This window comes from Euprymna scolopes, chromosome 38, assembly GCF_053919585.1.
Source record: "Euprymna scolopes isolate OS-2025 chromosome 38, ASM5391958v1, whole genome shotgun sequence".
Taxonomy (NCBI): domain Eukaryota; kingdom Metazoa; phylum Mollusca; class Cephalopoda; order Sepiida; family Sepiolidae; genus Euprymna; species Euprymna scolopes.
This window is the reverse complement of record NC_136519.1, coordinates 16,126,365-16,152,137: the sequence shown is the minus strand read 5'-3', so window position 1 is coordinate 16,152,137 and position 25,773 is coordinate 16,126,365. Positions and strand designations below refer to the sequence as shown.

The following is a 25,773-nucleotide window of genomic DNA, read 5'->3' as shown; positions in this document are numbered from 1 at the left end:
CCATGCAGTCACTCGCATATCCATGTCTGAGTATATTAAAAAGTTCGTTTTAATAATTTTTAAGTAGAAAAAGAAGAAAAGTTACCTTTTTTGCCAAGCCAGAAGAACACCCGACTAAAAGTCCGCAATAGACGGTGTCAAGTCAAATTAAACTATTAAAGAAAATTCCGTAAGAATTTTGCAGTCTTTTTTATTTATTTATCGATATACTAATAAAGTTGAAGTGTTTTCCTCGCTCTAACATTAATATTAAAAGCAGGCTTTTAATATTAATGTTAGAGCAATGAAAGCACTTTAACTTTATTAGTATATCGATAAATAAATAAAAAAGACTGCAAAATTCTTACGGATTTTCTTTAATAGTTTAATTTGACTTGACACCGTCTATTGCGGACTTTTAGTCGGGTATTCTTCTTGCTTGACAAAAAATGTAACTTTACTTCTTCTTCTTCTTCTTCTTCTTCTTCTTTTCTTCTTTTCTTCTTCTTCTTTTTCTTTTCTTCTTCTTCTTCTTTTCTTCTTCTTCTTTTTCTTCTTCTTCTTCTATAAAATAATTTTCTTTGTCATCTAAGAACTCTTTAAATAAATAATTTCTTATTTATTTTATCAAAACTAGCAGGGAAAACCGACGTAGCCTGTGATTGAATAAGGATCAATCATTGTTCAACAGTTCCAATACTTCTATTTTCATCCAAATCTGTGAAATCGTCCATTCGTCAATCAAATCGACTGAGTGCCTGCTGTAGTCGGGCATTCAACGCGGTACACGGGAAGGAATCTCGCATATCTCCTCACAGTGACTTACATTGCAGTCTAAATTACACTGTAGAAAATTTACTGTTGATTTAAAAAAATATTTTTGTTTGTTTGAATTAAAGTTTAAAATGCAAAAGTCTAGTATCAATGATTCAATTGTGCTCTGAACAGAAACATTTATTTCGGACGCGCCCCTGTCATATCAAAGAACTTTCTATTAATTTTATACGACGGATCATTCTGCTTGGGTGGTAATAAAACTTTTCAAATGCACTTGCGATGTAAGGCTGTATAAGGGCGTTAACTTTGGTGAAAATCGGGATGTTCTTTCTTTAATTAGATACTTTCGAGTTTTTATACTTATCGGAAATGCTTCGTTATATAAGCTATCTAAGATCACTCCCACTCACATAACGTACATTTGTATGAAATTTCAAAACAAAAATCGTTCCAGCCGTTTTGGAGTTCATAAGAAACGAACTCGCACACATACAGGCACACATACAGACACAGACACACACACACAAAGTGCCTTTTATATATAAGTACATTGTAGGCATAAACGATGGTCCGTTTATTATCATTAAAATGAACACATAAAACTCGACGTGAATCTCCCCCCACCGGACAAACCAGACAAGCAGCAAAATCCCACCCCTTCACAGTAGAGATCCCTAGGTGTAAGAAAGTCCTCTACTCCAATAGTTTCTTCCCCAGAACTGATAGACTTTGGAACTCGCTTCCGGGATTCTGCTTTCCCAAATGTACTGAGATGCAGAAGTTCAAGTGTAATCTGAACAGACATCTTGTCACTCATTTATTGTTTTTGGGCTCAAATCCAGTTATTAAGTTAGATCCATGTCCAAGGAACCTATATCTAAAATTTCAAGTGCGTAGACCCAAAATTGTCGGAGGAGTTTGGTAGAGTTCTCAAAAGTCAAATCGTTGAACTTTGACCCCTTAATCTCCAAATTTCTGGCCAAAAACCGATCACATCGATTTTTCAAAATCTCAGTACCCTGTATATCAAATTTCGAGTCTGTAGACTAAAAATTGACAGAGTTATTGCGTAGCGAAATGTACACAGACACACAGACAAACACACATACACACAGACACGTTCACTTTTATAGATATACTAGCAGGGGTGCCCGGCGTTGCTCGGGTGTTTGGAGGTGTATGCTGTGCAAAAAAAAGCAAAAAAACAAAAAAAATGGTTGATTTTTAAAAAATTGACCCCTATTATGACCCCTTATAATTTATTGTTTCGGGCTCAAATCACTTTATTAAGTTAGATCCAGGTTCAAGGAACCTATATCTAAAATTTCAAGTGTCTAGACCCAAAATTGTCGGGGGAGTTTGGTAGAGTTCTTAAAGGTCAAATCGTTAAAATTTGACCCCTTAACAGCCAAATTTCTGGCTGACACCCGTCACATCGATTTTCCCAAATCTCAGTACCCGGTATTTCAAATTTCGAGTATATAGACTAAAAATTGACAGAGTTATTGCGTAGGGAAATGTACAGAGACAGACAGGCACACAGACACACAGACAGACAGACAGACACGTTCACTTTTATAGATATAATAGAAGACTAGCATTTAAGCCCGGAGTTGCCCGGGTGTTTGGATGTGTATGTTGAGCAAAAAAAAAAAGTGGTAGTAGGAAGGCAGGCTCGAACCTGTATCGCAAAGGAGGAAAAGAACGGGGTAAAACCTAACGTCTATGCTGTTAAGACCACCGCCAAACCGGAAGCGACATATTTAAAATTAAGGCTAGACAATTTAAAGGAGAGGATAACTTTCAAAAATATCGGCGAAAAAAGGGACCCCCCTCCCCTGTAGAAAAGTGCCTAGTTGAAGGGAAAGATATTAATGTTTTTAGCCAATTTTTCGATATTTGTCGTATGAAAGGTCGAACTTAAAAACGATATGGATCGTGGTAAAATCCGTCGCCTCTATTGAAAGTTTAAGGCAAACATGCAAACAGACATACATACATTTATATATTGGTAACTAAAAATTTTCGACCCAAACTGATGAAAAAGCTTGCCCTATCTCTGAATACCCTTTATGTAAAATTTCAAATATTTAGACCAGAAATTGTCTGAGTAATTTGAAAGAGACCGCAGAGGTCAATTTTTTTAAGTTTGACTCCTATTATGACCCCTTAACATTTATTGTTTTGGGCTCAAATCCAGTTATTAAGTTAGATCCATGTCCAAGGAACCTATATCTAAAATGTCAAGTGCGTAGACCCAAAATTGTCGGAGGAGTTTGGTAGAGTTCTCAAAGGTCAAATCGTTGAACTTTGACCCCTTAATCGCCAAATTTCTGGCCACAAACCGATCACATCGATTTCCCCAAATCTCAGTACCTTGTATATCAAATTTCGAATTTCGAGTTATTGCGTAGGGAAATGTACACAGACACACACACACACACACACACACACACACACAGACACACTTTCACTTTTATATATATATATATATATATATATATATATACTAGAAGATTTACCCGACGTTGTCTGGTATTAAACGTCATGTTAAATTCCTTTAAAAAATTAAATAAAAAGACAGAAAGACATTGAGACCTTTGCATGCGAATATTATGGGTTTTTTTTTTCACTTCTTGTAAGTAATAATAAATACTCGAGCTGAGATCGAAACCAAAACCTAAAGACAGTGAGCCAAGTACGATAACCATATATATATATATATACACACACATATATATATATATATATATATATATATATATATATATATATATATATATATATATATATATATATATATATATATATATATATATATATATATATATATGGTAACTAAAGTAGATTACATCAGGAGACAGAAGCTTCTGTTCTTCTGTCTATTTTAACAGATTCCATTATAAATCGGCCCGTTTTGGTATAATAGTAACAGTGTTCGCAAATCGGTCGTTATACCAAAACCTTAAACATCGCACTTGATACCCCTTTGCTAAGCAATCAGCATTATAAGAAGAGGATCAAAGTCAAGTGGAATAGTCCTGAGAATAGGGTAGCGCTCTACCTTACCCCTCAGTCTTGCAGCTGATGAAAAGGGAACCTCCGAGTCTCCCTCAAATATAGTCGGCTACTTAGCTTAGCTTAACTTGTAAAAATAATGAAAATATTATTATATAAATATTTATTTTCAGTCATATAGATAAAATACTAATAAATAACTGACATGTTAGTCCAAATTTTGTTCTATTAGTTATAAACAATCCTCGGAATGTGATTATTTATGATTGGTTCTGTAGAAAGAGGATTGAGAGCAACTCAATTTTTATGCTGCTGTAAGCAGTTGATGTATAAGTTTAACTTTATTAAACTTTATGCAAACAGTTCACGCATTTTATACATACGTGTGCGGTTGCTGGTCTTCATTCTCCGATCGTCACATTTTTATGCGTGGACAATAATCCGATACTGGTTGTTGTCTTCTGTTTAACTTATAACACTGCATGGAAACGCAATGAAGACTTGCTGCGGTTTCAAATGTTGCATTATAGAGAGAAAGTTTGCTCAGGGAACAGATAATACGTAACTAATTACTTGTTTATCAATATAGTTTTCTTAACTAAGTATTAAGAATGAGAATTGAGAGACGCAGACAGCAGATATCGAAGCAACATTCACTTAGATTATGTCTATATTATCGGGCGCATCTTGTCTGCACAGAAATTATATACGATAATTGTGTAATGTGACTATTAAAGATAGGTTTAGCTCTGATTGTTGTATTATGGGATGTATATATAACGAATGTATATATCTGCGTTCATGAATATCTAGTCTATATAAATATACGTGTGTATGAAACCGATGCTCGTGTCTCCTCTAGTTGTTGACATGTTCGTTATTTGCGTGTTTACTGTAACATGGACAAAGTAACAGTCATTAGTTTGTGACGGGTTCAACAAACATGATATATAAGCACACAATAGCCATTTGATAACGGACTATTAACCTTCGGTTGTTGCTCCTTTTGTCTCTTGGACAATGTCAGAAAACATTTCACTGTGAAGCAGTACCAACAAGACTTCTTCATGTTTTTCTAGTTTATATTTCCCTTTAATCCTTACATTGTTTCTTATTTAACTCAGTCGAATGCTTCCACGGCCTACAAGGACAACCTCATCTCGTGGATGGTCCCCGCGTTCTGATTCTTACGTGTATCTCTAGTCTTTATATCAAAACCTGCTCCTTCTTTGTTCCCAGATCAATTCCATTGTTTATCTCTATATAAATAAAATTAACTCATTTTTCCCGTCTGACTTTGACCTTAATAGGAATCAGAATCTAGACATTTTATTCAGATGTACTATGCACAAACTGCATCACGATATCTGAAGTGTGTTATAGGCATATTAGCTAGCCACTAACTCGCAGATCGGAGCTTCCTATATTATATCTGTTGAGAGTTCACTGCGAAAACCGATTACGATCAACGGAAGTAGCAAAGTCATCTTTCTAAAAAATTCATACTCACCGCCACTCATTTACACCGTCCGTGATCATTCACAGGAGACAAATAAGACGAACGTCGGTTTAGGGTTTCATAAAAACTGGACTGCAATTAAGGTGAAACGCACAACGCTAACTTTTACGTTGGTTAAAAATAAAAACAAACACAGACGAAAACACTTCAAATTTTCTTATAGTGCATTAAAATTCCGTTTTATTTCGCATTCTTCGGCGATTACAACATCGTTTTCTTTGCTTTGGGGAGGGGGTTCCATGTATCTTCCCTCTGTTTTTCGTTTTCCCGACCTTTCCCTTTCTCAAATTTATTTCTTCTCTCTTTCCGTGTTCCCTCTTTTTTTCGGCAAGTTCACCATCGTTTCTTTTCATTTTTACTTACTTATTTATTTATTTTTATCTTTATAAACTTTCCTGTTTCTATTTCTACGAACTTTACATTTTGTTTATTTATTTCTTCTCTCTTTCCGTTTTTCCTCTTCCTTTCGCAAGTTTAACATCGCTTCTTCCGTTTATTTGCACTTTGTTCGCTGTCTTATGAGATTTCAGTGGTATGACCACATTGAAGAAATTGATGAGTGTTCTGGGGCTTAGTTGTAGATCAGTTGAAATAGTAGAGTCAGTTGGCAGAAAAGAGTCAGTAAAAACCTTGGAGCAAGTTATAAGGAGAGATTCAAGGGAAACAGCGATAGGTTAGTTTGAAAGCTAATTTCTAGAAGTTTCTTGTAAGACAGATGTTAAACCAAAAATAATGACGAAGATGAGTAAGAGCCAGAGAAAACATGGGAAGAAGTGATAAGAATAAGTGAAAGATGAATAAGTCCTGGCCAGAGATAGGTTAGTTTAGAAGTAAATATCTAAAAGCCGACCAATACATGCCTGTTTGTAAAAAGACGTTGAATCGAATACCATGACGATTTCTTTTATTTCCATTGGATACATAAAAACAAAAACAAAAACGAACAGACATCAACCAAACGAATGGATAATATCTATATTTAATTGAAAAAAAAAACGTATGAAATACGTTTATAAGCCAAATTATAACGCAACATTATGCAAAATAATTAAACAAATATGTGTTTATATTACATAATACTGCTTTGTAATTTGGTCTATAAACGTATTTTATTTTAAAATTTAAACAACGCTTACATTTGACTATAATATATAGATGTTATTTTTCCCAGTAATAAAATACAAAGTAATTTTGAAAACCTGTGTATAGATACGTGTTTCTTTTATTTGATACTTGTAGAACACAGGTGCGCAGGCGCAATGAAACATTGCTGAGAGCTTCCGGCGAGTGATGTACGCAATCGTGCGTCGAACTGATCCAAATATCTGATGCCTGAAGGTCAACAACGATCAGGAGATTTCCGTTAATCTAATTGATCCGAAAAATCATATTTTCCCCTTATGACTTTCCATTCAGAATAAAATCAATCACTGACTGAGACAACATTGCAATAGTGTTGATTTTGTGGGTTGATTCGATTAAAATCCGATGTAGGGTTATTCATATTTGACAGGGAGGTTATATGACTGCCTAGAAGAAAGACCCTTAAAAGGTGGTTGAACTTTCGCAAGTAATGGCTACTGTAAAACAAAATGTGAGGAAGGTTAAACAGTGAGAATCGATGATTATGAGGAAATGGAAAGGGGTAGAGTGGAAGAGGAGAATAGAGGGAAAGAGGCAGGGGACAAAAGAGAGTGAACGAAACAGAGAGAGGGTGCGAAAGAGAAAGCAAAAGAATAAATGAGAGAGAGAGAGCGAAGACAGAGAGAGTGAAAACATGAGAGACAGAGAGAGAAAGAGAAAGAGAGGAAACCAAAGAGAGAAACAACAAAAGTGAAAATAAGTGAGGATTGTTGAGAAAATTGGAAAGAGACGTGAAAATGAAAAAAAAAATGAAAGAAAGGAAGAAAGGAAAAAAGAACAAAGAAAGATGAAAATATAATAGAAACAAAGGGAGATTAATGGACTATATAGAGGGTGAGGAACTATCTTGATGCCCACCTTGGTCAAATAGTCAGTAACAACGATGGAGCAGCCTTGGGACAACATTGCACGAATCTTCTGCATCTTCAGCTCCTCATGAATAATTGTTACAGTTGCCACACTGACATCAAACTGTGCACGTATTGTCTGTATAGACACACGACGGTCCTTAATTATGAAATTCTTTATTTGGCCAATCAACTCTGGTCCTCTGAATTCCTTACTCCTTTCATACCTCTCATCATCCCTCACAAACTCCATGCCTTCCTTGAATCTCTTATGCCACTCAAAAACTGATGTTCCAGGCGTTTCTGTGGCATTTTTCCAAGTTGAAAACAGAATTTATATCATTCTTCTAAACTGTCCTCACGCCCAGATTGTATTTTTGAAATTCACCAGCTCCAACGACCACGCTTTAGTACGGTGTATTCCAATTTCTGCTTTAACTGTTCATTTGAGCCTAAAATCATGAGAATTTGTCAGTCATTTCATAAGATTTATAGCAAGAACCTACTGAATTTTCAAGAGTCTACAACAATTTTAAATGCTTGTACAAAAAAAGTCTGGAAACTTATTGAAGCATCTTGTATGCGTACAATTTTTTCCTCATACCGTTTTCTTATTCTTTTCCTAACGGATATCTTCCATTGCTTTTATGATGATGCATAAAAAGGAAACATTATTGAGGACATGCGTTGCATGAAGAGAAATAGGAGAATGATACAATGGATGTGTAGAGTGAGTTAATGAAAGAGTGGGACCTTAGTAGAGAAAAATAGAAAGAAAAGAAAGGGAGAAGGAAAATAGACAAGCAAATAAAAACAATAGCGCAAGGGTAAATAAAGGGGAGTAAGGCGAATAGGACGAAACAAATGGAAGAGAAGTTAAAGAACGAGAAATACAGTAATACTGTAAAATAAAAAGAAAACAAATAAATTAATAAGCAAAAGAAAGAGTGGAGAGAAAGAGAGAGGAAGTAATATAATTTTTTCTTTAAACTAGCCTGGGTGCCCGGCGTTGCCCGAGTGTTTGGAGGTGTGTGTTGAGAAAAAAGAAATTTTTTAAGTGGTAGTAGGCAAGCAGGCTTGAACTCGTACCACGCCCGAGGCAAAAAAAAAAAAAAACGTGAAAGAAAACTGACGTCTTGGCTGTCAATAGACATCTATCGGTTTGATAATCATCTTTCCTTCTTGTTAGCTCTTTACATCAAGTGGTTTCAGGCCTTGTCTGGAGCGTTGTCTATTAAAACCTGGCGGAATGTTTGAACGGAAAAGGTAAAAAAAAACAAAAAAAACGAAAAGAAAACAGTGAACAGTAAAAAGAGAGAGAGAGAGAGAGAGAGAGAAAGAAACTAAAAGAAACAGGAGCGGAGATGAGGACAGAAAGACAAAGAGGGTAAAAAAAGAGAAAGAAACAGAAATAAAGTGAGCCGGATTTAAAAAAAAAAAATGGAAAGAAAGAAAAATAGGTCATAGATAATGGCGAGCAGAAGACTACAAGACCGCATGTCGTAGTTTAATATTGTATAGCGTATTTAAATCACGCAGTGAAATTGCTTCTGGAAATATAAACCCGCGCGCACATATTTATAATGTGTATATCTATATATGCATATATTTGTATGCATGTATGTATATATATATATGTGTGTGTGTGTGTGTGTGTGTGTGTGTGTGTGATTGGTGTATTATATATATATATATATATATATATATATATATATATATATATATATATATATATATGTATGTATATGAACAAGCTCCCATGTTATATGAGTAATTTTAGCTGAAATGGGCGTCCTTTAGCGTTAAAGGCCATCTTATCACATGATATTGTCCTTTTGTTGTACACCGCTACCGTTTCAGTTTTGAATTGCCGGACGCTCATCATATTCAGCTATTATTTCGCGTTCAATTAGAATCTCTGCAGAGAACGAATCGACATCAACGGCCGTCGCCCGCTGGTAATTATCGGCCAGCAAATGAAGGAGCAAGAGTTCAGGGAATGGAGTCTATATTTGGAATACAATGGAACCCCGATTTTACTCTTTAAGCGCCGTAGGTCATTTTTGACCGGAAACGCCGCAGGGTATTACTGCAATAATGCACACACGCATATCTACCTAGATACCGATAAAGTTGATTTTTTTCGCGCTCTTAATATTACAATCCTATTCTTTCTATTTAAAAATTATTAAAACGAATTTCTTAATATATTCGCTCTAGCACACAGACAGGTATATACATGTGTGTGTGTGTGTGTGTGTGTGTGTGTGTGTGTGTGTGTGTGTGTGTGTGTGTGAAAAGTCTCTATCAAACTCTTCGCTGAAATTTTGTCTATAAGTCATAAAGTTTATATATACAGTATTTGGATCTCGGAAATACTTTCACATTTCAAAGGGAGCAACTTTCGAACATATTGTTCTCTAATGAGTTGTTTCTTGTACCCAGCGAAACACGTGTAATATGTATTTCATAAAAAAGAATTGAAAAAAATAAAATGAGTGAATTAAATACATCTTTTGGTTTAGGAATGATAAATAACGATGTAATGATCGCCTGTTCCAGGGCGAGTAAAATTAATTTCCTGAACAGAAAACTGTTGTTTTGTTTACAGATATAGAAATTAAGATATAATGATACTTCAATATACAGAAAATGCGTTCTTACTATGAACGTTCACAACTTAGGAATGGTTTTGTCCGTTGAGAATATAAAATAAATTCAGTATGATATGCATAGCGTCTTTTCTGACCATTGTCATCTGAGATGGAGTTTAACGGAGACGGGTATACGGCAGATATGAAAGATATTCAATGGTGACTATAACTTTGTGTAGCTTCTGTATTCTTTAATATCCCCAAAGTTTCACTTGTATGCTTTATTCAGATCCATCAAAGTACAGGCGAAGTCTGGGCCCATAAATTTTGGAGACGGGAGTCATTTTTGTAATAGAAAAATAATTTGACAATAAATAGTAAAAGAAACTCTATCGTAGAGAAAAATAAATGGATTTTACCTCGCGGTATTGACGCCAACCCTAGTTTTTCTTCGTTTTAGCTATAAATTAAATCATAATTTCTGCACGACTAGATTTTTTTTCAGCAGCATCCTCATCATAATCTCTCAAAAATCTAAATTTGATCTTAATATTCTAAGTTCCACGGATGTACATACTACCACTGGATCGGATTTTACCAAGCTTAAACCAACTATATGTTCATACTTGCACTACAAAGTAATACTAATTTTTTAATTTGTATATACATATAAATATATATATATATATATATATATATATATATATATATATATATATATATATATATATATAGGGCGTCCTAATAAAATGTATACTCTCTTTAACTGATCATAGAAAAATAATTTAAAGTACGGTGAACAAATATAGAAACAATCCAATTATCAAAATGTTTAATTTGGTGGTTTGGACATTGGTAGACATTATAAGACTTATTAGGGTAGACATTCTATTTTACTTCACTGATGTGAAACAATACTCTATATACAGGCGAATACTGGATACTAGCTCATAAAACTCAAATGACCTTGTAACGATGTATGTAACCCACTTTCCGGTTTACGACATTCGGTTGCGCATGCGACCATCACCTGCTCACTGAAATATTAACGTTATTATTTCGAAATTATTATTTAACATGGGAAGAGTGAGTTTAAAATAACATAAGCGTAATACAGAAATAAACGATATAAAAAAAGCAGACAGGATTAACAATTGTTTATTTGGATAATTTAAACACGAAAATAAAACAAAAGAACAATGGGGACGCTGAAATATTAATGTTATTATTTCGAAATTATTATTTAACATGGGAAGAGTGGGGTTTAAAATAACTTAAACTTAATACAAAAATGAATGATGTAAAAAAAAAAGCATCTATATCAAAATTTGAATTAAACTATAATAAGTATTATGGTATCTGTTCAGTGCACATTTACCTATAAGTATGGCCAACCACTTATAATTCAGTAATTGTAAATTATTTTTCCAAAAATAATCAATTATAATAAACAGAACGACTCATAGAAATCTATCTATATTCTTTTTTTTATTTCAATATACTTTCATAGGAATGTTTCTGTTATGTCAAAAAAAACTATTTTTTTTACATAGAGGTCACCATTTATCAAAGCCCGAAGGCCACTCGGGGATAAGGATAATTGCGTGTACAGTAACCAATGGTATAATATTGTAGTAATCATTAGTATTGGAGATTTGATAGACTGTCTTACTTAAGAGGGCGGTTTGTCAGGAATTTGTTTATATTGGACTTGAAGACATCCAAGTTGTAGTCAGGTGGGAAACAGGCAAACGGAAGAGAGTTCCACAGCTGTGCACTTCTGAGAAAGAAGCTCTGCTCATGGAATCTACGTTTTGATTTAGGCACAGATAAAGAGTGGTGAAAATTATTGACAGTAGTTTCAGCCAGACAGGTGTTTCTCGTGAAAGATTGGCGAGGGGGGCGAGAGATTGGGGCTCAGACGAGCACTTGCCATGGAAATAACGATAAAACAAAGACAGACTCGCAAGGTCTCTTCTGTGGGAGAGAGGTTGCCGAGAAGAGAAAAGGGCATCACTCACTATGCCATGAAGCCTATTTTGTACTCTGTCAAGGCAGGATAGGCTGTTTTTAGCAGCTCCTGTCCAGATGTGGCAGCAGTACTCCATCCTTGGACGTACTTGGCTTTTATACAGATAGAGAATTGCATCAGTAGTGAGATATCTTATGGAGCGGTAAAACGATCCCACCATTTTTCTAGCGTCCTTGGCAAAAGACCTGATGTACGTGTTCCATTTCACATCAGGAGTAAAGGTCAAACTCAAAAGCTTGTCAAAACATGGAGCCTCCCTAAGACGAGAGCCATCCATTTCAATTGATGCCAGATGGGGATCAAAGCGTTGATGATGTAAAGATAGAAGCTTGGTTTTGGATGCATTAAAAGTGACTAGCCACCTCTTCCCCCACTTTACCATGCGCTCAAGATCAGAAGAGAGAGAATTAGAGAGAACCTTGTCATTTACGGCCTTTGATGTGTTGCCATAGATGGTCGTGTCATCAGCATAGATGTCAACGAATGATTTTTTAAGTATGTGTTTAGAGAGATCATTGATGTAGATCAGGAAGAGAGCTGGGCCCAGGATGGACCCCTGAGGGATTCCAGCATTAATACTGTGGGCCTCTGATTTCTGCCCATCAACAACTACTTTTATGAACCTATTGGAGAGAAATGATTTAATGATTGAGAAAACATTTCCCGTGATACCGTAGATGGAAATCTTGTGAAGTAGGCCCTTATGCCATACCTTATCAAAGGCCTTCGATATGTCAAGAGCAATTGCCCTGGAAAGGAAGCCTTTGTCAAGAGATTCATTAATCCTGTGAGGTATAACCGTTAGCGCATCTACTGTAGATCTTGCGGGGCGGAAACCATATTACATGTCACTAAGAAGGTTGTTTCTGCTGAGGTGGTTGACTATTTCTCGATTTAATATGGATTCCAACAACTTACTCATGACACACAGGAGACTTATTGGTCTGTTCTGGGAGGGAGATGACTTTTCACCTGAATTCTTAAATACAGGGCATACTGATGAGGTTTTCCAGGGTGTTTGGAAGCACTTCTCCTTAAGGCAACGCTTAAACAGTTTTGTAAGTATGGGGGCAAGTTCTGGTTGGAGCTTTTTCAGCACTATAACTGGAATGCTCTCAGGACCAGTTGCTTTAGTGGAATCAAGGTTCTTGATTAGCTTGGCGACCTCACGCACAGATAGTTGTATGTTGCATAGCGTGTTGTCTGTTATAGGAGGAAATACGGGGAGTTAATGGCCTTCGTCTCATAGGGTAGAATTAGCTACAAAGTTCTTGGCAAATAGTTTGGCATTGTCTGGCCTTGTCTGATGCTGACGAGATGACCTCAGGTGCACTGATGATGGTTGGGATAGAACGCACGCTTCTGTTCAGGATCCTGTTTGCTATTTGCCAAAACTGGTGGGAACCAAACCGCTGTTCAGCTACTTTGGATTTAACGTCCTTGGCATATTGCTCTCTTGCATGTTTTATTACTCTTTTACAGTGGTTGCTGGCCGTTCTGAAAGCAGCTTTAGTCTCAGTACATCTATTACGTTGGTAGCTATGGAAAAAGTGATTACTGTGCGCGATGGCAGCGGCACATACTAGGGAGAACCATGGCTGGCTGTTAGGTTTTTGTTGGAATTTTTGGGGTGGTATGAATCGGTCTATGCCTACAATTAACCATTCGGTCAGGTTTGATACTATAGAAGACACATCCTTTTTAAACATGGGATGCAGAGGTAGATCAGATATGAATGTACGGAAGCTATCACAGTCAGCCATAAAGTATCGATATACAATACGGTGGAGAGATACGTCTGAAGACTTATTACATTTCATTGTTATCTTAATTCCTACAACGGACTGGTCGGAGGTTCCCAGAGGAGATAGAATGGAACATGAATATAGCTCAGGGGAAGTTGTGAGGAAAAGGTCTAGAAGACTTGCATACTTACCGGTAGTATCGGGCACACGGGTGGGTTCGTGAAAAATCTGAGTGAGGTCATAGGCAGTGGCAACATCATTACAGAACCTCCCCTCGTCATCTGTCATATTTGAGTGGGTTAGCCATTCCATGTTATGGACATTGAAGTCACCGCAAATGTGAATGTTAACCGAAGGATGAGCAGACAGGATGTGGTCAATTTTCTCAGATATGCTCTTAAAGATAGTAACCCCACTTTTGTGGGGGAGATAGAGGGCCAATATAAATGCAGTGGTATAAGCTAGTGCAACGCGGAAGCACATATAAGGTAAATTAGGGTCTTCTCTAGAGATATCCCTACCACATGGAAAGACATCTTTAATGTAAGCACATATTCCATACCCATGCCAATCTTGGGGGTCAGATTTAGATGTTAAGTTAGAGTATCCTTTAATTATGAATTCGTCTGGAGAAGTGGTTGGCCCTATGCCAGCTTAACTTAGAAAGAATATGTCCGGTTTCGTATTCTGTAATTGTGTTTAAACCTCTGGAAGGTTGGAACGTAGACCCCTGACGTTGGAGAAGGAGACCTGGTAGTAGGGGTCTACGTTAGAGTATGTACGTCACAAGTGTAACGCTCACGCATGAATTCCATAGCTAATATAACATACTGACCCAACGGGTCACGAGTAGTCTAGTATATATATATATATATATATATATATATATATATATATATATATATATATATATATATATATATATAATCTTAAGAATATGACTTCTTTTCAATTTCAAGGTTCAATTTTTGTGTTAACCAGCGAATAATTTTATTTTGCTAACGGTTTTTCCTCTGAAGAAAAAAGCAAAATTTGTGAAACTTCATGGAATAAGAAAATAATTATTTTTATTTAATAAGTATTTTATTTCTTGTATTCCTCGTGCGAACAATAATTGCTATAAATCAAAATTTGCAAACATTTTAACACCTTTTATATAGGCGACTCCTTCAGTCTTTGACGTACTATAGATACCAACGAAGAGGTGCCTGTGCAGGAAATGTTTGTGGCAGAAGTTGCGCAATCACCAACCACACCTCTTCTGGGTCGACATTATTAAATACCAGTGGCAAGTGAAGTGTATGTGCGAGGCGACTGATAACAAATGCTGAGATAAGCGGAGAGCACATACAGCGCCTGGAATTCACAAATGGTCACCCATGTGGTACTAACCAGGCTCAACGTTGCTTAACTTTGGTGATTTGACGAGAACGCGATTATGCCGTATATATATACGTATATATATATATATATATATATATATATATATATATGCCGTATATATATACGTATATATACACACACACACACACACACACATATATATATATATATATATATATATATATATATATATATATATATCTGTGTGTGTAAAAAAATAAAAGCCCTCTCCTAGTATTATATTATGAACTTTTTTTCTTGAAGTCAAATACACAACAACACATTTGGTATAAGCAACAGTCCGTTTTTATTCCTCGCTGTTTCTCTGCTATGGTGGAGAGAGAGAAGAGTGGCAGTGTTAAGTTTTGAGACAGGTTTGATACAGTGTAACATATGTCAGGCCTTGTTGCGGTAATAAATAGATGAGGCTTTCCCTGTATATTTGGTTATCTATGAATTTTGTTTTCGGTCCCTATATTTTTATTCATGTCCATTTCGACGGGAGTTGAACGCGGCTTACAATCTTGCATTCCGAACTTGAGCAGAATTTTTTCGATGTATCATGATTGGTTCATAGTTATAGTTTCATTTTCACAGGTAAATTTTAGACCGAGGAACCATGACAGTCGTCCAAGATCAGCCATTTTAATTTTTTTATTTAATTCATTTTTAACATCTTTTAAAGTGTTGTCACAGTTTGAGGCAAGTAATATATCGTCAACCCAAAAAACCAAAATCAACAATTTATTACCTACATTCTTGGTATACATGCACGCGTCTACGGGACATTGTTTGAATTCCTGTTCTATTAAATAATTATGGGGTGTTAAATTCCAATTGTGTGCACTTTGTTTTATTCCATATAACGATTTATTTAATTTCCACACCCAATTTTTATTTTTCATTTTAAATCCCTCTGGAGGGTAAATGTAGATTTCACAGTCAATCGGAGCATTTAAATAAGCATTTTTTACATTCATTTGATGTATTTTTAAATTGTATTGAGTGGCAAGTTGTAATAAAATTCTAATTGTCATTAAATTTGTCGTTGGTGAAAATGTTGCAAAATATTCCACTCCAGAAACTTGTGAGAAACCTTTTGCAACAAATCTTGCTTTAAAAGTTTCACTACCAGAAGCTGTGATTTTTTTGGAAAAAAACCCAGCGTGAAGAAATTATATTTTTATCTGTTAGTTTTGCCACTATTTCGTATGTGTTATTTTCAGATAAAGCTTTCAATTCGGATACCATAGCTTGTTCCCATTCTTGGTGATTTTCTGAATTAATCGCCTCATTATAACTTTCCGGTGCGCTGTTCAACGAATAACAGTAATCCACGGCGTAATCCTGTATCTTTTCAATTTGTAAGAAGTCTGGCCTTTTTCTCTTTCTTATTGGGTATCGACTTGTCTGGTTACTATTTTCGTCAGAAGTACTGTAATTGTCGTTGTTATTAATATTTTCATTGTGATCGATTAAGATGCTATGTAATATTTCACGTTTTTCATCCACTTGATCGCCATTTTTTAAATTTAATGTATCGTCGAATTTTACACATCTAACCCTTTTTATGGCATTTTGAGCTGCGAAGTAGATAAAGTATGTCGGGCTATTTTTATAGTAACCTACGAAAGTACCTTTTTCGCTTTTAGTATTTAGTTTACTGATGTTTTCTATAAATGCAAGACAATCAGAACCAAATAGATGCATTCTGTTCATTGTAGGTTTTACACCGCCAAGCGCTTCATACGGCGTTTTTCCTAACCTCTTATTGAACGATCTATTTCTGATATATGCTGCTGCTATTAAAGCGGTATGTCCATAAACTATGCGCTAATTTCGATTCGATAAGTAGGCATCTTGTCATCTCAAAAAGGGTTCGCCATGCCCTTTCAGCGGTGCCATTTTGGAAGGGGGAATACGGCGCCGATTTCTCGTGTTTAATACGATTGTTAATTAATAGAAGTTCAAAGTCTTTACTAGTAAATTCAGTCCCATTGTCTGGGCGAATACATTTTACTGAACTGTACGGGGCAACATCAGCTAAATATTTCTTAGTGGCGAGGATAGTGTCGGATTGGTTTTTAGAAAATAAACCATAATTAAACCGGAAAAATCATCAATAAAGTTCAAAACGTACCTAAGTCACAATGCAGAAGTGAGAGAATTTTCGTAGCTTTTTCGTCTGGCGTTCGGCTTATATCTTTTGTCATTTTCCCCTGTGCACACACATCACAATTTGGGAGATCGTCTGAAGGTATTATTTTCATGTCTTCGACTACATTTGGTAATTTTTTTTAATATCAGCTGTATTGCAGTGTCCTAGAATTTTATGCCAGGTTTCCAAGTCGTGACCGGCAGTTTTTGAGGGAACCGATCCGTCAAAGAAAAGACGGTGGCTGGGCGCATAACCTGTTAAGTTTGGAGACAGCTTTGTTACAGCGAGAGAGACAGAGAGGAGTATATGGTTGCGTCCGCTTGGTTGACAATCAAATCTCAATCTGCCAATCTTTTTGTGTCACTTTTTCTGTCAACTTTTAAAAACATCAACATAACCAGATTCCTTTAATTGCTACATTCCTTCTCAAAGAATCAAAAATTTTGTTTACATTCGTAAGAAATATTGAAAAATTCTGATTTAGCTGTCATGTTCCCCACATTCCATCCGAAGACGCGTGCCACATTTTTATCCATATAAATACATACATGTATATGCACATATACACATATACACATATATATACTAGCATGTCAACCCGGCTTAGACCGGACCCTTTGTGTAACACTAGCTATTGAAATAAACCCTGCTGCCCTCGAAGACTGATTGATCGTAATGAATGGAGGTCTACATACTTCAATATGAAAAATTGCGTCAAACTAATGAAAGAAGTAAAGTATCGTCCGATATAACCAGACTTAGAGACCAAAGAGAAAAGAAATGTCATAAAAACAAAGAGAGAGAGAGGCTTCTGTTGTGATACTATGAAGGTGGCCCATGAGTCACTAAAGGCTGAGGGGGAGGCAATAGATAGGAAGTGTCATACAAATGTATGATGAAATAGGAGGCAGCAAACAATGAATCTGTAAGTATTTTGAGATTGAGCCTTTTAGATTTGACAATGGCAATAGAATCCTACAGAACATATTACAAGGGAAGAGCATCTTCCGGGTGGCCGGGGTTGGGATTGACTTCAGGGACCGACACACAGAAAACAGTTAGTTGACAACTAGATACCGTTCACGGCGAAGGGGAGTTGATAGCGACATCAGTTGGACAGGTTTTAGAGTTGACTGCAAAACAGAGATAGAGCTGAATTGCGACTGACAAACGAGCCTAGCCTTGGTGGTACGCGGAGGGTTGGACTATAGTTTCACACACACACCCAGATTCCAACAGACATGTATGTGAAGCATTGGCGTTGTGTTTTTCATATTTGTTTTATTTTAATATTTCTACTTTTGTGAAACCACATGTGTACCCATCGACAGTCACCGACGAGAAAATTACGATTCGGCCATAAGAGGAATAGTCGAACGAAAAATCCACGACATACGATGTTGGGAGTTGCGATCTGTCGCGGCCCCGCACGTCTGGTCACACTGTCACACTTATTAGATTTATTCACACGGTTGTGTCTAGCACAATCTCCACTCCTATATAAAAGTCACTGCGTGTGTCAGTTCCTTCCTCATAGGTTCCAAAACGGTTGAGGCTATCTTTTACAAATTCCATACAAAGGTAATTTATATGTCTGACAGTGTCGTACAGAAATTCATCCGATCGAAAATCGAAAAGAATCCTGTCTTAAAAATAGTCTTTTCTTTTTTCATTGTTCTTCTTGGATTAATTCTGACGGCTGTGATTATCGCAATTAATAAATAACCTATCCTTTTGCGAAGATACGTCAACAAGAAGCAGTTGGATATACCAATGAGAAACCGAGATGATAAAAAAGCAATAACAAAACAAGAAGTATTAGATTCATGCGGGCGGTTGTGGCTGCCAGAATTGATATATAAACTATTCCTTTCCGTATATAAGTCAACAAAGAGCAAATCTGTTGCGGTAGCGTTGTGCGTTCAAGGACGCAGATTAATGAAAATTGATACCGAGTTTATTTATTTACAACCGTAGACTTTATTTAAAACAAGTAAAAAAATATTTATACATGTTTTATTCGGACATTGCAGTAGGACCCCAGGACACGGCATTAAAAATAAGCAACAGGATACAGTACAGTATATAATACACAAGTTATATAATCAAATAACATTATAAATAACATTGGAAGACGAGACAAATACCGTAACTAGGGGCCGGAAAAACATCATATTCCACATCGTAACCTACAAAAAAAGATCATGCGTGTGTAGTGTACGTGTGCGTTTGTTGATCTCGTGAACTGAGATTAACATATTTTGTTTAATCTGGTTACACAGTTAAATCAGGGAGTGTAGAGTTCGTTTGTTCACGATTTTGCAAAGTTTGGTTTACCTCTGTAAGGCTGTCTCAGTACGCCAGCAATTTGTTTTATTGCTGAGTTAGTTTACGAGTGTAAACCAGACTTGGATCGCGTGTGGCACCTCCTGCTCCGTGCCATGGGGAAAAAGAGAAAAAGAGGAAGAGAGAGATGGAAGAGGAGAAAAGAAGTCGATATCGCCACCTATAGGTATAACTGCTGGAAATAAGGTGCAATAACCGTATCTCAAACTAAAAGTATTGTGCATTGTGTCCGTGTGTGCGCTGCATATGAAATATTATAACCGTGTATATAACGGACCGAGCCGTCTGCGTTCATGTAATTTTGTGTGTCGTCTACATAACGAGTGTATATTTGTTTAATCACAACAATCGAATCTTTTAGCTGACATGAAAACAACTGCACTTTATTTTGACAACCAGGCTTGTGCTGATCGAAAGAGACAGAGAGATGTGGATGTGGGGGTTAGTTTGTGCGATTGTTTGTCATCTCGTCTTGTGCCTCTCTCTGATCTACCTTTGTGTCCCTCCTTGTTTATATTGAAAGAATTCTTTTGTTCCTTGTTCAGCGTCTGATGTCAGCTCCTCGGTCAAAATCTGGAGCATATTTACATCCCAAATCGGTTCTTTGTTCCGGTAGCTATTTTGGGGGGAAACTTATATTTTCCGGGATTTTTGTTACTGGAATTCTATTTTTTTTTAATATTCTCGGCGTCGCCCGATGGCTATAGTCATAGGAAGCGAATAACATAGGGAGATAGAGTTCGAGGAGAATAATTATAAAAATAAATAGAAAAAATTATGAAAATAAATAGAAAAAATTATAAAAATAAATAGAAAAAATTATGAAAATAAATAGAGAAAATTATGAAAATAAATAGAGAAACCCACCCGCCACGCTTATTAGATTCATGCAGACGGTTATGGTTACCGCAATTAATATATAGACTATATTGTTGCATATAAGTCGACACAGAATATAATGAAATACAGGTAAATAATTTGATAAGATAATAGACTGCAATGTTCGATCGGATTTGTATCGAAAGCTTCAAGATCGATACCAGACGCATAGAATTTCATTGTTCCTTTATTGATGTTCCGATTAATGCAAATATTTTACTAATTAAAAAAAATAGAGAGTATTTATTTTCCTATCATTCGAGAGATATCGATTTGGTGGGTTTGTTTTTTCTTTTTCATATTAAAGAAATTTGTAGAGAAAAATCGATATTATTCACAGATCGATGATTTCATAAAACAATTGAAAATTATGATAGGTCTAAAAAAAATTTTTTTTTCAAGAATTGCAGACGCTACTTGTAATAGAAAATTCAAAGTGCTAAATGATTACTTTTATTTGTTTGACATTTGTAAACGATTTTCTTTGATGTGATATCGGCATATGGGCTGAAATCTATGGGTATTATCTGCTCAGTTCTCTGTGAGATGAATAGTGATACTTCATGGCTGGGGCAAATTTTTTTTATCCAGGATTCCGCTTTTGGAAGGAGCTGAATTTTTCCCCGTTAAAAAGTGACCTTGTAATATTCAATCTTGTGAATATAATGTAGTATATATTTGTTCATCAACATGAGTTCTTCCGGGCATTGTATTCTTTGACTTTGTAGCTGGGTTTGAATCCCCCGACCAGTAGGAATTGTCACTTCCTGCGCTGGTGATTGCGAAAGCATGAAACACTAGTGTCTGTAGGTATATAAGTGATTATTACTATTTATAATCTTTAACCCCTTTAAGGGTGTTAAAGTTGAGCACTATTTGGGAAATAAAAACAAAAGGAAATCAATTAGCGTTATGCAACGTTGAAGACTTCCGCTTGATTGAGTACTCTCGAGCAGGAACCTACAGGGGTTGCTAGGGGTGCTCAAGCACCTTCCCTTTTTACTCGTGTTTTAAAAGTGCCCTTTTCAGAGGGATGCATTATAGGCCCGTGCCTAACCGAGTCACTGTTTTTTTTTTTTCACTTTTTTTTTACAAAGGAGTAACCATTTATAAAGGCATGGAGGCCACTCGAGGATAACGGTTAATGAGTATACATTAGTCACTGGGATTATAGTGTAGCAATCATAAATAATGGAAATTTTATAAATTGGATTACTTAAGGGACGGTTCATCAAGAACTTGTTTACGTTGGACTTGAAGACAATCAGATTGTAATCCGCTGGAAAGCAGGCAAACGAAAGAAAGTTCCACAGGCGTACAGTTGTGAGAAAGAAGCTTTGTTCATGGAATTTATGTTTAGGTTTAGGAACAGATAAAGGGTGTGGGAAATTCTTGATACTGGTTTTGGCTATACGAATGATTTTCGTGTAAGTTTGGCGGGGGGACCATAGATTGAAGCTCACACGAGCACTTGCAATGAAAATAACGATAAAGCACAGACAGGCTCGCAACGTCTCTTTTGTAGGAAAGGGATTGAAAGAGAGAGAAAAGAGCACCCCCCGCCCCACTAAAACTTGAGCATCTGCCTGAAAAAAGTTCTCTGCACATCTTGACTGCTTACTGTTGCGCCCGGGTTTGGCATTTATTAGTGTTAAATTTCCGTTGTTTTAATTGTTAGTGGCCTGGAGGTAATGGCTAAGCAAATGGAATCAAATGTGACTTTCTAGCTGGATATAATATTGTCTGGGGGAACCAACACCTTGTAGGTTTCAGTTGCAAAGGCGACAAACAAATAGAAAATAACTTACACTTGCTTTTCTTTGTAACAACGACATCTGCTTCCTCAATTGTACGGCCATGACGTCACACACTTTGTGATCTCGGACGTTCTTTCCGTCTTTCACATGATCTCGAACGTTCTTTCCGTCTCTCACATGATCTCGAACGTTTTTCTGTTCTGTGCTCCATGTCTCTCTCGATCGTCCTTTTTCTCCTTTTCATAGTTTTTTTTTTCTTTACTGGTGACGTTATTTCCTCTGCATATACATTTAGCCGTCACCGTTTTGTTACATGGGTTGGATTCTCCCGACCAGTACGAATTATCACTTTCTGCACGGATAATTGCGAATCATGAAACACTAGTATCTCTTGGTATGAAATAATAATTATTTAATATATATATATATATATATATATATATATATATATATATATATATATATATATATATATATATATATTTAAAGTGATGGTTGTGTAGTTCCAACGAGAGAAAAAATGTATATTTAAAAGAGTGTAGCCATCAACAATTGTGGGTTTTTTTAAAGGTTTTCATCATATTTTTATTTTAAAATATTTTTATAACGCGTTTTGAGCTTAGGGTGTGCTCTCTTCAGATGTTTTCGTAAAAAGTTTTTCTTTAAAATGGGAGTTTGTAGAGTTACCTCCGCTGATATTAAATATGTTTTTCAGAGTGATGTGTGGTCTCAGACATTCTGAATCCAACTGTAAGTGTTCAAAGTGTCCGGTCAAAGTTATATTCAAAGCGTGGCTTTTGGTCCATTTGGTGAAGGTTTTTATGGGTTTTTTAGGGTTATCTTTAAAGACTTTCTTTCCCCATGTATAGCACACAATCACACACAATCACACACGCATTCATATACATTCATGTACATGTACACATGCACATGCACACGCACGCAGGCACACACACATACACACACGCACATACATAGAAATATATATAGGAGCATACATATATACATACCCACCTACACACTCACACACGTACTCGCACACATCCACCGCTAACAATTATTTTTATTTTTTTATTTTTATATAGATATATATATATATACTTTCCCCCCCCCAACCAAAACACGCATGTATATATGCGCTTAATCATTCAGACATACGTACACGCACCCACACACACACAAGTAAGATGGAGAATAGGTAGAAGATATATATACACACATATACACGCACATACACACATATATATACACACATACATGTATGTGCATATACACTCACAAACCTCCACATACTATGTAGGCACATACACATACACACACACATGCACACACACACAGACATATGCAGGGGCTCACACATACGCGTATATCCATATCCACACGAACACATTTACCCGCTCATACATGTGCATACATATGTATATGTATACATAAAAATATGATGAAAACCTTTAAAAAAAAACACACAATTGTTGATGGCTACACTCTTTTAAATATATATATATATATATATATATATATATATATTAGCAAGACGCCCGGCGTTGCCCGGTCGTAAAATGCGCATAAAAGTTATATCTTTATTAATACAGAAACTGACACATGTGCATGCGAGTATTATTTTTTTTAAACAGGTCACTTCTTTTAAGTAAAAAAAAATACTCCATCTAAGATCGAAAGAAATACCTAAAGACAGTGAGTCAAGTACGATAACCATTAGGCCAGCTTGACACGTTTTAATAAGTGTTTTAAGACCTACTTATTCTTAACATAAGTAATTTGTCATCTGAACGGTTCACGCTGTTGACAAACAGATAAAAATCCTATGCCCCCCCACGGACCAATTTTTAAATTTTGACCCCTTAGCATCCCGTTTTCCGGGTGACGATCGATTAAAAAGTTTTCCACGCGTCTGAATACTCTATATTCCAAATTTCAAGTCTGTAGATCAAAGATCTGTTGAGTAAATAGGTTGAAAAGTGTCTTCACACACACACACAAACACACACACACACACACACACACAGAAGCTCACAGTATTAATGCTGGAGTCCTTCAGGGGGTCCATCCTGGGCCCAACTCTCTTCCTGGTCTACATTAATGAGCTTCTTGGCCTTTTGGTCAAGATCAAAGTGTAGTATCTGTTCTTCAGATGCTGCACTTCTATTTCTTGTTCTCTTTCGGTGGAGGAGAAATCCTTCACGACTGAGACAATTTATATTTTTGTACCTTTTCTCCACGTTAAAAAACGACCCTGGTGTCTAACTCTGTCCCGTGGGGAGGCATAGTAAATAGGTACATTAATGATCTTACAAATCACATCCTTACATCATTCGCAGACATTTATGCTGATGACACTACCATCTATGGTAGCACATCTAAGACCGTAAACGACCAAGTACTCTCCGATTCTCTCTCTTCTCTGATCTTGAGCACGTGGTACAATGGGGAAAGGAGCGGCTGGTTACTTTTAATGCATCTAAAACCAAGCTTTTATCTTTACATCATCAACGCTGTGATTCCCCTCTAGCATCAATTGAAATAAATTGCTATCGTCTTGGGGGGCGTCATGTTTTGACAAGCTTCTGGGCTTGACCTTTACTCCTGATCTGAAGTGGAACACATACATCAAATTTGTTGCTAAGGCCGCTGGAGAAATTGTGGGATCCTTCTATCGATCCAGTAGATATCTCACTGCTGATGCAATTCTCTATCTATATAAGAGCCAGATACGTCCAAGGATAGAGTACAATTGCCACATCAAGGCAGGAGCTGCTAGAAAGGACTTGTCCTGCTTTGATAGAGTTAAAAATAGACTTTGTAGCCTCGTAGATGTCCTTTTATCGTCCCTGCAACCTCTATCGCACAGAAGAGATGTTGTGAGTTTATCTCTGCTTCATCGTTATTTTCATGGCAAGTGTTTGACTGAGCCTCAATCTATAGTCCTCACTCGCCAAACTTTTACAAGAAACACTCGTCTAGCTGAAAACACTATCAATAACTTTCCCCACTCTTTATCTGTGCCTAAACCTAAACGTAGATTCCATGAACAAAGCTTCATTCTTAGAACTGCACGCCTGTGGAACTGTCTTCCGTTTTCCTGCTTTCCAGCTGACTACAATATGGTTGTCTTCAAGTCCAACGTAAACAAGTTCTTGATGAGCCGTTCCACTTAAGTTAACAAATTTACCGAATTTCCATTACTAACGATCACTGTATTGTCCAATTGACTACTGTACACTCTTAACCCTTATCCCCAAGTGGTCTCTGGGCCTAGATAAGTGGTTATGCTTATGGAAAAAAACACATTTTCACTTTTATAGATATATAAATATAGATATATATATATATGAGAGAGAGAAAAGTGTGTCTGTGTGTGTGTGTGACGTGTGTGTATACAACTTTCGGTTTTCTGATATAGAATAAGGAAAGATAATATGACTATGCGTACGATGACAAATTGTTAGCTCCAGAGCAACCACCTATTTTTACACAGTGACCCTATTATCTCAACTGTAGTTCCCATCCTGCCTTATTTGCGATGTTTTACGAGAGAATGAAAACAAATACGGAAATAGAAAAGACCAATTTTTGC

General features: G+C 36.3%; 1 pseudogene; it reads left to right on the top strand.

Annotated features, from left to right (window-relative positions):
* Window positions 1-24,279: 24,279 nt before the first annotated feature.
* Window positions 24,280-24,501, top strand: LOC145263440 (U2 spliceosomal RNA; annotated as a pseudogene).
* The last annotated feature ends 1,272 nt before the right edge of the window (window positions 24,502-25,773 follow it).